Raw genomic sequence first — 15,443 nt, forward strand, 5'->3', positions numbered from 1 at the left:
GAGTATTCAAACATTACAGGATTCTTTTTCCTATTCATCTGCATTAATTTACATTTACCTATATTTAGAGTTAGCTGCCATTCTTTACACCAGCCACAAATCCTGTCCAACTCATCTTGTATCCTCCTACAGTCACTCAACGACGACACCTTCCCGTACACCACAGCATCATCAGCAAAGAGCCGCACATTGCTATCCACCCTATCCAAAAGATCATTTATGTAGATAGAAAACAACAGCGGACCTAGCACACTTCCCTGGGGCACTCCAGATGATACCCTCACCTCCAATGAACTCTCACCATCGAGGACAACGTGCTGGGTTCTATTACTTCAGAAGTCTTCGAGCCACTCACATATTTGGGAACCAATCCCATATGCTCGTACCTTAGTTAGGAGTCTGCAGTGGGGCACCGAGTCAAATGCTTTCCGGAAGTCTAGGAATATGGCATTTGTCTGATACCCTTTATCCATGGTTTGCTAGATACCATGTGAAAAAAGGGCGAGTTGCGTTTCGCAGGAGCGATGCTTTCTAAAGCTGTGCTGATGCATGGACAGCAACTTCCCTTACTCAAGGCAATTCATTATATTCGAACTGAGAATATGTTCGAGAATCCTGCAACAAACCAATGTTAAGGATATTGGTCTGTAATTTTGAGAATCCGTCCTTCTACCCTTCTTATATACAGGCGTCACCTGCGCTTTTTTCCATCCACTCAGGACTTTACGTTGGGCAAGAGATTCGCGAAAAATTCAAGCTAAGTAAGGAGCCAATGCAGTAGAGTACTCTCTGTAAAACCGAAATGGAATCCCATCAGGACCTGGCGATTTATTTATTTTCAACCCCCTGGGATGTCTATTACCATGTCCTCCATACAGGAATCTGTAAGAGACTCGAACAGCGGTATATTTGTACGATCCTCCTGCGTGAAAGATTTCTCAAATGCTAAATTTAAAATTTCAGCTTTCGTTTTTCTGTCTTCCATTGTCAGGCCAGACTGATCAGTGAGTGACTGGATTGAAGCCTTCGACCCACTTACCGATTTTACATAAGACCAGAATTTCCTTGGGTTTTCAGCAAGATCTTTTGCTAAGGTATGATGGTGGTAGTGGTTGTATGCTTCGCGCATCACTCTTTTTACAGCAGCACGAATCTCTACTAACTTTTGCCTCTCCTCATTCTCCCGATCTTTCTTGTACTGCGAGTGCAACTGTCTTTGCTTCCTGAGCATTCTCCGAATTGTGCTGTTAAACCATGGTGGGTCTTTTCCGTCCGTAACCCACTTTTTCGGCAGATACTTGTCCAATGCGCGATTTCCAATGTGTTTAATATTTGCCCATAATTCTTCCACGTCCATTGTACCGGAAATAAATGAAGTCAATTCATTTACTAAGTGGGATGCCAATAACTGCTTATCTGCTCTTTCTAGTAAGAATACTCTCCTAGCCTTCTCGACCGACTTTTTAACTTTCGTAACCATAGTCGTAATGACAACATCATGATCACTAATCCCTGTCTCAACACTGACACCGTCGATGACGTCTGGTCTGTTCATGGCTACCAGATCCAAAATATTTCCATCATGCGTTGGCTGTCGATTTAGCTGCTCAAGACAGTTTTCGGATGATGTGTTCAAAAGTAGTTCACACGATGGCTTGTCTGTACCGCCTGTAATGAATCCATAGACATCCCAACCTATACTAGGTAGGTAGAAGTTACCTCTGACTAATATAGCATGATCCGGGTACTTCTGCCATACAGAGTGTAGACTCCCTTTGAACGATTCTAGGACTGTCATGGTGGAACCTAGTGGCCTGTAATAACACCCAACAATTAACTTTATTTCTCCTAGTCCTGTTAAACGTGTCCAGATAACTTTACAATCACACTCTACTACGACCTCAGTAGACACAATATTTTTGTCAACTGCCATGAAGACACCACCTCCTACGGTGTCTAATCTGTCTTTCCGAACATCACAGAATGGACACCAGCACCCTCTAGTGGCAGTACTGTGTACTATGTCAGTTGGACTGCAGGTTTTGTGGTGAACACACCTGATGGCAGTACTGCCTCTAATTGTTCAAATAAATAGTGCGTGCAAAATAAAGACTTATGTCCAGCACAGGTCAAGTCCTTTTCCAGCCAATTCCTAGGAGGAGATAGCAGCTGGATAATTTAGGTTATTGAAGGTAGTCAAGGTGCCCTTTTTTCCCGCAATTTTCTTAGGTTAGTGGAGGTAGCATTGTCCTGTTGGAACTTGAACTTGCCACCATTTTCTGGGAGAGGGGAGGGGAGGGGTAGGGGAGGGGAAGTGGTGGGGAATGGGTGGGGAGGGGGAGTGGAGGGGTTTACCAGTGGGTGATAGGTTAATTAATTGATCAGTTTAATTGAGTAGTCAATCAAATTGATAAGAGTGAGAGGAGCTATTCCAATAACTCAGACCTGAAAGTGTACCTGTAGCAGCAAGGAGGTAGGGGAATGGGGGGAGGGGGAGTGGTGGGGGAACAATAGGTTAAGTGCGTGTCAGTCAAAAGTAAGGATCCTTTTAGCAGAACAATAAGTTAAGTGCCTGTCAATCAAAGGAGAACAATAGGTTAATGACCTGTCAATCAAAGGAGAACAATAGGTTTGCCCCTGAGTGCATACCTGTCCCTGATGTAGGCAACCCGCACTAACAAAATGCACTCTTACGAACTCTGTTCCACTACTTCCTACTGCATTCAAACTTCTGCCACTTCATGCTCTGACTCATAGAATGTTACCCCATCATTGGTTATCCCATCTTTTGTGACGTTCTCCTCCTCCTTTGAAGTCCCCTCCCTGAAATCCGAATGGGGGCTAATGTGGAATTTGCCAATGGAGAGATCAAGACACTTTTTTCAATTACTGGCCACATGTCCTGTGAATACACATTATGCGTTTTTAATGCAGTGGTTCCATTGTTTCCTGTATCCTCATATGACTGATCATTGCTCATTCTTTCGCCTTTTCAGCTAAGTTTCCCAACCCCAGAATATGCGAGTGCTCTGAACCTCTGTCCCCTTCTCCTCCATCTTTGACAATGCCGTTGGCTAAACGAGGGTGACGTCTTACGCCAGAAGTCTTCGGCCACCACTGCTGATGATTTTCATACAAAATTTAAGCAGCAACAGGGTTCGAACCTGGAACCCAAGATGTTTTGATTAGTAGTCAAGACGCTACACCTAGATAAGATATCCATAAAAAAAAATAATGAAGGAAACATCACTGCGCAGCTGGTATAAAATTAAAGGCATTTCATATTTTACTTTCGTTGTAAACTTGTGTTCATCCAAATTGCGCTTTAAGCAATGTGAATATGCTTCTCGTCTGTTTAATGAAAATGAAATTAGGAGTCAGTTTTACTGTTCTTGCGATGTTTTTTAACAGCAGCAGGACAACTGTGTCGGCTGTTTTCAAATTTATTCTGTAGTCCTTGTATTAAAAGAACTAAGTAGAGGGTATTTTGATCTCAGTAATCTACAATACACACCACTATATCAAATTCATTCAAAAACGTTTTGAAAATTCTACTTGTATAATAGCCAGGAGAAAAATTAATTTGGAAAGTTCCATATCTGTTCTTATAGAGTTGGATGCCATACCCAAGGCATGCATTGGAGTACAGCTGACCTCTCGGTCTCTCATTCATGAAGTTTTTCTCTTCTGCTGCTAGAGCCGATCGCAGTTGTAAATGCTGCATTCTCTCGCTCCCTGTATTGACATTGCTGGCACAGCCCTCGCCGATATGGCGCGAACCGGTTTATTGCCACCACTGGCTCATGCAGACTGCCACCAGGTGGACCGACTTGTTATACAGGATGTTTCCGTAGGAGCGTGCAAAAATTTAAAGTGACCAGAGGATGCTCCACTGAACAATTTGAGGCAGGGAACCTAGGGAAGCCAGCTCATGGAGATAACAGGAATAAAATCAAATTGCTGTGTAATTTTTTTTACCTTAGTTACAGTTATTTTCAGATACCATCATTGACATAATGAATGTACCATTTGTACTGTATCTTACAAAATATGCTGAAACTGACGGCAATTAACCTCAATGCAAGCAAGGCACCGGTGAACAAGATTCTGACGCTCCGTGGCAAAAACACTTGGTGTGTTTCGAATCACATCATAGGCAGATACAATTCTGGCAACTAACTCCATCTCCGTATTCACTGACGTTTCATACAGAAGTGACTTAAATATCCCCATAGGAAATGAACATCGGGATTTAGGTCAGGTGGCTTTGTAGGCCACGGAATAGGTCTTCCCTATCCAATCCAGCAACCAGGAAATACAGCACTGAGACTGTTGCGGACATCCACACTGAAGTGAGGAGGTGCACCGTCAGGTTGAATGAGTCTATCGTTCATTCACAGCACGTTCCGTCATGGAAAAATGTAAGTACCATAGAACAGAGCCACCTTTTGGACAGGTAAAGTGAACCAAATCTGCATCATGATTTCCTAGTAATCATGTTCGTCCTCCTTGTTGCCTTGCAGGTAATAGAGAATGTACATGAAAATAAACAGTATAGTACGTGTAAACTTGAGCGCACGTTAATTGTAAATAAGCTGGAAAACAGTAATGTTACACAAAGCGGTAGATAAGTTTACTTCCATATCACCTTAAGCTTGCTAATCCAGCCCCAAGTTCCCCACCTCAAATTGTTCAGTGGAGCATGCTCTACGTCCTGTCACATTTTTGCACGCTCTTACGGAAACACCCTGAATACGTAGTATAACGCTTTCCGAGACAGGCACTGAATTTTGGTGTGCTGTATGTGGCTATTTGCGGAAGACTTGTAGTACTTAAGACTATCCGTATTTTATCGAAACGTTCAAGAGTAGCTTCGAGTTAATGACGCCACGCTGAAACGGGATCAACGTTGTTCTACCCTCTCGTTAAGTGGAGTAGCTGCTAACGATATGAGATTTTTTTTTTTCTTTTTAACTGCTTAGCCCCCTAAAGCTGCCATGCGAAGCTGCGGCAGTAGGTCAGAAAAAGTTCGGAAAATGAGGAGCAACTGTCCGTTTGTAGATTGCGACGGCGATTAGCTGCCTCGCCAACGGAGTCTTCAAACATATGTTGTGTTTATGACGCAAACTACAAACGTCGTTACAGTCTTAGCAACTTGATCCAGACTATGTCGAAAGCGCTTAATGTTTCAGTGCGGACGTCCTGGTCTGGGGCTAACCGCACTAGAACTTCTCGAATCAGAAAATTTGTATCTGGAACCTTACAATAAGAACAGACAAACTGGAGTTTTATACTTAGGCTCGATAGATCTGCAGACCTGGCCACGTAAGTGTGATCGGATTTTTTTTTATACTAGCTGCCTTTGCGACGGTAGGCTGAAAAGCAACGCCTCCGAAATTTTCATGTGAAATCTCTCAACTTTTTTTTCAATAACACAAACGTTATTAACATTCCACGCCTTTATTCTTCATGTCTACATATTTACAGCCCTTTGCCAGTAGAGGGCTCCGATTAGTAGCGTATAACATGGAAGTGTGTAACGTAACTATGTCGGTTCGTGAATAACAGTGTTCTGTAATCGAGTTTCGAATTCGAAGAGTTCGGTTCGTCCACACATGAAACACTATCTCCTTCAGCATAACAATGCAGACCACACGCAAGAGCTGCGCCATCTGCAACAATTCGACGCCTTGGGTTCACTGCCATCGATCATTCCCTGCACAGTCCCGACATGGCCCAGTCTCCCTTTCACCTGTTTCCAAAACTTGAAGAACGCCTTCGAGGACTTCACTTTTATAGTAAGGAAGCGATGCCAACAGAGGACGGGCTATGACTCTACAGTGACGTTATCAACCAACTGGTCTCTCGTTGGGAGAAATGGGTTCTTCGCCAGGGTGATTATGTTGAGAAATTAATATTTATATATGAAGAATAAACAATTTGACTCTTAATGACGATATTTAATTTTAAAATATTTAACAGTTTTCCCATAAAAGATTCGGTGGCATTACTTTTCAACATGGCCTCCTATTTGCATTGTGTCCACAGCAGCTCGACAACAGATTACAGAGAGCAGAGAAATCTTTGCTCAGAAGGGACTAATAGCGGGCGAAGTTTTTGCGCTACTTCGTATATATCACTACTTAAAGAGAGCAGTAACGCTCGTTGAGGAGCTGAGTAGACTATAGTGTTTTCTTCACAGCACACCGAAAGGATACCAGTCCCTGTATTCCATTAGCAGAGAACAGCTTTAAAAGTCTATAAAAACACTTGAAGTGAGAAAGGTTGCTGGACTTCGTTGGATATTCCCATAGTCAACTAAACACCTGGGACAACATGCTGCAAACTTGTTACAAAAATTCTACACAAATGTTTTGAAAGTTGGCCAAGTTTCTATCAAGTTAAAAATATCCAAAACGTTTGCCAGTCTAAAGCCTGGAAAACAGCATGATCACTCATCAAGCTACTGTTTTATACCACTGCAAAATGTCTGCTATAAAGCTATTACAAAATCTAGTCTATAACAGAATTTATCAACGTATCTATGAGGCTGTCGCTTCCTACCAAGCCCGATTCCCTACAAGGCGAACCTGTCGTGAGTAATTTCTAGCCCTAATCTCCTATACTGAAACCGACTGTCAGAAGAAAGTAATATCTTGTGTGGCATTTGTTGAGTTAACAGCAGCCTGTGACACCGTATGGCTAGATGGTGTGATTTCGGACTGAAGACAATTGTTGTAAGTGTCAAATTTGCTAGAGAATATACTGAAAAACATCTGCTTTAAAGTCACAGTCAAGGATGTCACTAGTAAATCCTTCACGACCAAGAACGAATTACCTCAGGAATCAGTTCTATCCCCACTCCTCTTCAGCAGTTATACACGTGACGTCCCAGATGCAAACTGCGAAACACTCTCTTATGCTGATGACATATCGATAACCACACTAACTTAGGACTATGGGAAGGCGAGCGAATACTCAAAAAGGACCTAGATACCTCAATTAAAAATCCCAAGGAGTGCAGGCTATGGTCGAAAACTGAAGTATCGTCTTTCCATCCAAGCATTCACACAGCTACTAGAGAATTAAACGTATTCTTTTATGGTAGAAAGGTAAAACACAGTCAGTTCACTATTATTTTGAAGTATACCTAGTTAGTTCCCTTACCCTTAAAAAGCACTTCAAAACCACACAACAGAAACTGAAAATCAGTAACAGCTTCATTAGAAAAACTGCTGGAACAAGCCGGGGAACACATGCGAAGATACTATGCATGGCGACACAAGCACTGCTCTATTCTTTTGCTGAGTATTGCTCTCCTGTATGGAGTAGAAGCTGCCACGTTAGAAAGATAGATACAAAAGAATGATACAATCAGGATAACATCTGGAACATTCAAATCCACATCTCTTCCACGGCTACCTGTTCTCTCTAATATTGTCCCTCCTTACCTAAGACAACAACTACAGATGTCTCAAGAGTGGAGCAGGATTAATCATATCGCCAAATATCTGTCAATAAACAATACATTAAACTCCTTGACCTATAATAGGTTTAAATCTACGAAAACTGTCTAGAATCAGATTCTAGCTACCTATGACTGGTTGTAGTTCTAGTTCATAGTGCTTTTTGCAAAAGGTTTTATTCCTTTCATTGTTTAAAAGCAGCGTTCTGGATCTGATGTAGTTATACGAACTGTAAGAGGAAGTCCATCAGTTTTGTAATTTCACTAAGAACCCAGATGAATTCCAGCAACTCAGTTAATTTCCAGTATTCATGAATATCAGACCTACAATACACTTGTACTCCAGTTTCAAGATTTTCTTTGTCAGTCATAGGATGTTCTTGAGTGCTCACTACTATCTCTCACCGAGCGAGGTTTCGCAGTGGTTAGCACACTGAACAAGCATTCGGGAGGACGACGTTTCAAACCCTCGTCTGGGCATCATGATTTAGGTTTTCCGTGATTTCCCTAAATCGATACGTAAAATTCCGGGATGGTCCTTTGAGAGGGCACCGCCGACTTCCTTCCCCGTCATTCCCTAATCTGATTGGGGCCGATGACCTCACTGTTCGGTCCCCTTCCCCAAATGAACCAACCAACCAACCTATTATCTCTTGTGGTAGATGTTCATTCTTAATACTAGCGAAGCATTTGTTGTTGAACAATTTATCAGTTACTAAGTGTTTAGTGAAAGAAATTCTTTCCATTGTATCAAAACATATACAGTCACACTCCTCTTTAGCTTCTACCATGATTGTCTTTGAAGGATTCTCACAGTACTTTGACTTCCTTAATTCTAATGTAGCAGTTTTGAATATTATTGTGTATTCATGAACTTCAAAAGACTAATTTGTCAAGACTGCTTTCGTTGATAAATTAATTCAAAATGAAGCTTAATCTTATGAAAAATCTGTAGCCAAAACTTGAAATTATCATCATTCTCGTATTTTAAAATTCCTGTTAATTCTGCAATGTTTTGATCCGTATTCGATGTTCACTGAATTTCAGTAAGACTGTTCTTCAAAGAATGCAAATTTTCACACTTTATCTTTGTGGTCCGTATGTTGAAGTTGCGCCTTGTAGAAGATTGGCGTGGAAGGCTGACGTCCACAACCTTGAGAATGGACACACGTTGAGATGATGTTGGGACGAATATTGGAATATCCAGAACATTAAAGAAAAATATTCTTGCGTTTCGTGTAATACTTGCTGCATTTCTCATTATTAAATTACGATGACGTGCGTAACAGTGAACTAAATGCGCATTCCTACAAACAACTTAGATTTTTGCTTGGAATTCTACTTTTATCCTTTTCATGACATTTGCATCAACAAATGTCTGTGTCATCTGTTTTTGTCCATTTTCCTGAAGGATTATGTCCTATTATTCTAAAATACGTCTTGATACGCCACCTGCAATTTGATTTACTGCAGTAAAGAATCTTCAAAATGAATCAAACATATCTCCTTTCAATTCGTACCTTATAACGGTAAGCATTTAAGTGTGTTCCGAAACATCTATTGTATGAAATGGTTGAAATGACTCTGAGCACTATGGGACTTAACATCTGAGGTCATCAGTCCCCTAGACTTAGGACTACTTAAACCTAACTAACCTAAGGACATTACATACATCCATGCCCGAGGCAGGATTCGAATCTGCGACCGTAGCGGTCGCGTGGTTCCAGACTGAAGCGCCTACAACCGCTCGGCTACACCGGCCGGCTCTATTGTATCATCAAGGATGAGTGCTACAAATGAAATTTTCTTGTTTCTGTTCTTACCTCCTTTCTAGTAAGCAGTCAAGTACCTCATTGTGAATCACCCCACAAACACCTTCGAAGAGTGCTTCGGTATCTACGTGATTCTTCAAACCTGAATCTAATTTAGATGCAAAAATTACAATTCCTGTAAAACCCTTGGACGCACTGAAAAGTATCTCATCATGTCCATGTAAGAGAGTTTCAATGTTTCCAAGAAAGAAAAGGCAGTCTATCATTTTCGACCAAATTTCACGTTTTTTTCATCTTTATATTATGTTCTTTGGTTGAAAGTCTATAGCCCTCATTAAGTTTTTCCTTAATACTAACACTTCCTAATAATGACAGTGAAGCTACATCACAGCGTGCTTCTTTGAATACTCATGGTTTTCAGTTCTTATATCATTTTGTTTATATTTCTAAAACCATCTTTTGTCCACCGTAGATCACCTCCTAACATCAAACACGTAAACTAAACCAATGCATTCCTTGCTTCATAGTCGCAAAGCCATCTTCTCCGTTGGTACCATTCAGAACTGAAGCAACGAATATATTTCTCGTCGTTCCTATGCATGGCCGAAATGTTGCTAGGGCGTGCTAAAAAGTAATGTCACTCAACTTTTTGTGGAAAAATCTCTTTAAGATTTTCAGATAAAACAAACGGTATTAAAATTCTATATTTTTATATTTTTATTCTTCATTTCTACATATTTGCAACGCTATGCCGCCAGAGAGTTCCGAATTGGAACGTGCAACACCCAAGTGTGCAACGTAACTATGTCGGTGCTTGAGATACAGCGTGCTGTAATCGTTATTCGAATTCGAAGAGTTATTTCATATATGGAGTACCCTCTCCTTCAGAATGGCAATGCCAGATCACACACGAGCGCTGCGATATCTCCAACAATCCGACGTCTTAGGTTCACTGTCATCGATCATTCTCCATACAGTTCCCTCTTGGCATCATCCGAGTTTCGTCTTTTTCCATAACTTAAAGAACACCTTCGAGAACATCACTTTTTTACTAATGAAGGGGTGCAAGCACAGGCGAGGTTGTGGCTCCGTCAACAATGTCAAACATTCCAGAGCAACGGTATTAAGAAACTTGTCTCTGGTTGACAGAAATGTCTTCGTGACAATATTGAGAAATAAATATGTAGGTATGAAGAACAATGACGCAGAATTTTAATCATGTTTGTTGTATCTGAAAAGCCTTAAGGGTTTCAAGGAAAAATTCGGAGACATTCCTTTTCAGCACACCCTCGTACAATATTAGATGAACGACCACACTTCTTAACTGTAACTGTCTTATGGCCGGAGAGCTGGGAAAACGTAAGTTTCTGAATGTCACTTACAGTCATAGAACTTATTTCTTGGAGATGAAAGACCATAGATACAGTACTTTTCTTAAATATAGGAACTGAAAAATGAGTCTCATACAATAGTTGCAACGAGATAATAGTCCAATTACACACTTTGTATCATTCTACAAAATGGTACATGGTTAAGCACAACATACGTGGAGTAAGAAAAGATACTATCTTCCACAAGCGCGCTATGTTTCGCACTGCGGAAGCAATAGTGCTCCCTCTTCCCTCCAGCGTCGCGTGTAACTCCCTATGAGCGCCTGCACACAACAAAAAACGCACCACTGTGATGGTACAGCGCACAGATCAGTAAACATATTTTTGTATCTTTTTCGCAAACCTGGGAAAGACTACTGACATTAAGCTTAACGATTATATATTGTATAAGTATGTAGCAAGAATTAAAGTAAAAAGGACTCGTTATATTGAATGGTATTGATAATGTCAAGTGGAAGTAGAGGGTGATGCAGTTCCACACTGTTTGTACTCGAGCCGCCACTGGTAGGAAGTTACTACGACAAAAAGCGTATTTATTAGATTAACAGTTTTCTTATTACAGATCTCAGACAGCATTGCATAATGATCAAACATGGTCTAATACTGCTGTAAGGTGAATCACAACGAGTGGTTTTGTGTCTTTATATTCATGTATTTAATATATGCTATTGGATCTATCCATGAACATTATACTTCAGTACCACGCAGACAGAAGGAATATGTTCCTCTCTCCATCGAGCGAGGTGGCGCAGTAGTTAGCACAGTGGACTAGCTTTCGGGAGTACAAGGGTTCAAACTCGCGTCCGGTCATCCTGATTTAGGTGTTCCGTGATTTCCCTAAATTGATTCAGGCAAATGCCGGATTGTTCCTTTGCAAGGGCACGGCAGACTTACTGCCCCATCTTTCCCTAATTCAATGGGACCGCTGACCTCGCTGTTTGGTCCCCTCCCCCAAACCAACCAACCAACCATTCCACCCCTCACACACACACACACACACACACACACACACACACACACACACACACACACACACATCATTATAAAACGAAACAAAAACACTGTGGCAAAATGATGACAGTGTATAACAGCTACTGTTAGACCTATACCAGCCACTCAAATTTAATGTATGTTAGTTAAATAAGGAAAAATTATCACCCTGACTACACGAGGTAATGACTCTCTTCTACTAAATAAATTACTTTGTTACCTCACTGTCCCAGACTGAGATTACCTCGTGTCTTGTACTGTGATTAGGGATACCAAAAAAAAATGTTCAAATGTGTGTGAAATCTTATGGGACTTAACTGCTAAGGTCATCAGTCCCTAAGCTTACACACTACTTAACTTAAATTATCCTAAGAACAAACACACATACCCGTGCCCGAGGGAGGACTCGAACCTCCGCCGGGACCATTAGGGGTACCAACGTCTTTGATTTATCTCTGATGGGATGCTGAATTATAATACGGTTTCCCAAATATTTAAATCCTGGTGAAAGTAATAAAACAGGATTCTTCTTATAATAAATACTCAAATCAGTTTGACATACGTTGGTAAGCAAGCAAAAACCGGAGGCCGTTTAAAGAAACGCGCATCCATTACGTTATGATACAATTAAACTTTACGAATGGTATTTCCTGTCGTACAAAGGACAAAGCTTTTATTCCATTTCGTTGCAGTGTTAATATCAAATTGGTTGCGAGATAAACTAATGGGAACTCAAATATGCGACGATCCAAAGAAAGGTGGAGTAGCCAAAAATTTGCCTTAAATGACGAATCCGATTTTGTTACAGTGTAACGAAGTTTTAAAATTAAATAAATTGAGGACCAAGAGTATTATAATATTGAAACATCGTAGTAAAATTTTACTGTGAGTCTTCCAGCTGTTTTTTGATACCTCTAAGCTTTTTTCACGACTGACAGAAATGAATAACTGAAGCAAATCCACGAAATGTGTGAACAGTACTTAGCACAGAGCGCGGTCCCTGCACAGTCATCACAGCGATACCACCATTAGCCCGAGGTTCTTCCAGCCGTCACATACAGAGCATCTGGCCGGCTAATTTACACTTCAAACACAGCGAGCTAATATTATTACAAGCGGGAGTGGACACGTGCTCGACAAGTCTGGTTCCACCGGTGGCTGCTACAAAGCCTTTCAGTACCGCCGACACCCACGCTTCCGATTTAACTGACTTTTAGGACAAAGAACGTGACAGAGCAATTCAGGTGACCTCGATAAAAGAAACTCTGCGGCGTACATGTATTTTTAATGATTTACCCACTCTTTTCGATTGCTTAAGTGTCTTCTACCAAACTTAATGGTCTATCAACGTGCAAAAATGCAGGTTGGAACAATTATTGCTTTAGTTACTTCGGACGCAATCATTCCTTTGGAATGTACGCCGTACGGAAACTTCTTCTTCTTCTTTCGATTAACCCATTCGGAGGATACGATGAATCAACTTTGGCTACTCTTCATTGCATTAGATTTCCTTAGTTTGTAAATTTCCTTCTTCTATGTAGAGTGTTGTTCTCTTTTTTCTCGAGTCCATATTCGTCTAGTTGTTTTTTTTTTTTCTCTCCTGAAATTCTGCCTTTTGAACTGCCTTTCTGAAATGTGTTCTGTTTTCTGTTGTGTCTATTGTGGTCCCACCGTTTTCCACGTCCTTTTCAGTCTCTATGAACCATGCGGGCTTGGATTTGTAGCTATTGAGTAATGTGAAATCCTTTTGCTTAGTCTGTTGTTTTCCATTCTGAATATACATCCAGAAAACTGCAGTCTTCTCTTACTCATTACATCAGTTAGGTTTTCAGTTTTCAAGTATAGATCTCTGTTTGGTCTTAACCTGTGTTCACCATTATCGTTTCTTTTAGGTCCAAGTATTTTCCTTAAAACTCTTCTTACGACCTTCTCAAGATCTCCATTTCTTGTTAGTTTAAGTGTTTCCGCCGCATACAGAGCTTCAGTTCTGGCCACTATTTGGTGTTCCAGGACAAGGATTCTTTTGTTATAAAGATTTTTGGTCATATGAAATACTCTTTCCATTTTGTGCACTCTAGTTTCTATAGCCGTTCTCTTCTTTTGCGTTGTATGTAATCTACTCTCCTAGGTATTTAAAGGAATCTGTTTTGTATATTGTATTGTTGTCAACTGCAATATTTTGAAGAGCATCACAGATGTTTGTCATGAACTTTGTTTTTTCAAATGATATTTGTAGTTCTACTTAATCTGATTGTTTTTACAGTTCTCTTATTTGTTCTTGGGCATTATCTAGCGAATCTGTAATCAGGGCCATGTCATCTGCGAAGGCTGAACAGTCGACAGTGATCTTTTTTGGATTTCATCCATTCTCGAACTACATTCTCTAACACACAAGTGAAAAGCAGAGGTGACAAACCATCGCCCTGTCGGACACCTTACTTTATTTCAAACGATTTTGAGAGCTCTCCCCCAAATTTTACTTTCAATTTTGTATTCGTCAAAGTTTCTTTAATTATTTCAGTTGTTTTAGTATCTATCAGTATCAAGCAGCGTATTTCTGTCATTTGCATCATAGGCTTTATTAAAATCCACAAAAGTAATTAGATATTTTAAGTTCCTGAGTTTCCTTATTTCTATTATGTTCTTTAAGTTTAATATCTATTCTGCACGTGACCTTCCCTTCCTACATCCAGCCTGATACTCTCCTAACTGTTTGTCAAGTATTTCTTCTGCTCTTTTTAAAAGCGCCTTAGACAAGATCTTATAGGTCACTGGTAAGATTCCTCTATAACTGCTAGGGTCTGTTTTCTTCCCTTTTTTATGTATTGGATATATTAGTGCAGATGTCCATTCTGGTGGTAAGCTGCGTGTTGTCCACATTTCTCTGAGTATTTCTGGTAGGCATTGTATCATGTTGTCACTAGAGTACTTCCATAGTTCAGCAACTATATTATCCTCTCCAGGTGCTTTATTATTTTTAAGGTCTTTTATGATTTCTTTTATTTCTTCTGTGGTTGGCGGCTTTGAGTCCGGTGGTGTTGGGTTTACAATATCGAAATTAAATCTTTCTTTCGGTGGATCACAGTTATGTAGTTCTTCAAAGTATTCGGCAAGTATTCTACAGTTCTCTATGCTATTGTATACAGTTTTCTGCGATTTCAGGTCCGTGAAAAATAGACTAGGTGCTGTGAATTTCTTTAAGTTACTTTTGAAAGTTTTGTAAAAGTCCCTAGCATTGTTCTGTTTGAAGTTGGAGTCTATCGATGCTAGTTGGTCTTTCATGTGTTGTACTTTGATCATTTTAAGGCCTATTGATGCTTGCTTACGGACTTATTTTATGGAGTTCCTATGTTTATCGTTTTTATTTGCATTCCATATGTTCCAAGCTCGTTGTCTTGTTAGGATTAGTTCATCACACTCATCGTTCCACCAGCATGTTTCCAGTTTTTGGTAAGGAGAATGGTTTCTTCTGCTGTCTGTACTATGACTTTTTGAAGTTGTTACCATGTTTCAGGTGTTCTATTTTCCAAAAGTGTCCTGAATATATCTTCCTTAGTTAATTTCTGAATCCAAATTGGGGTAAATTCATCATAACTCTTTTCCCGGCTTCCCTTTGAAGATGCTGAATCCTTCTGAATCAAATGAATGTTCATCAGTATACCTTGTTTCTTGTAATGCTGTTATCATTATATTTTTCTTTTTTACAAAATTTATTAACGTTTTACGTTTTCCTGTTTTTAGAAGTGAGTTTACGTTGAAAGTTATCAAATAGTTTATATTTTTGTGTTTAATTTTATTTGTTGCTGGCTTAAGGTAGGTTTCAGG

General features: G+C 40.2%; 1 pseudogene; it reads right to left on the reverse strand.

The window, feature by feature from the left end:
• Positions 1–7,612: 7,612 nt before the first annotated feature.
• On the reverse strand, positions 7,613–8,726 carry LOC126471061 (uncharacterized; annotated as a pseudogene).
• Between the last annotated feature and the right edge of the window lie 6,717 nt (positions 8,727–15,443).

The sequence above is a fragment of the Schistocerca serialis genome, chromosome 3 (genome assembly GCF_023864345.2).
Source record: "Schistocerca serialis cubense isolate TAMUIC-IGC-003099 chromosome 3, iqSchSeri2.2, whole genome shotgun sequence".
In the NCBI taxonomy this organism is placed as follows: Eukaryota; Metazoa; Arthropoda; class Insecta; order Orthoptera; family Acrididae; genus Schistocerca; species Schistocerca serialis.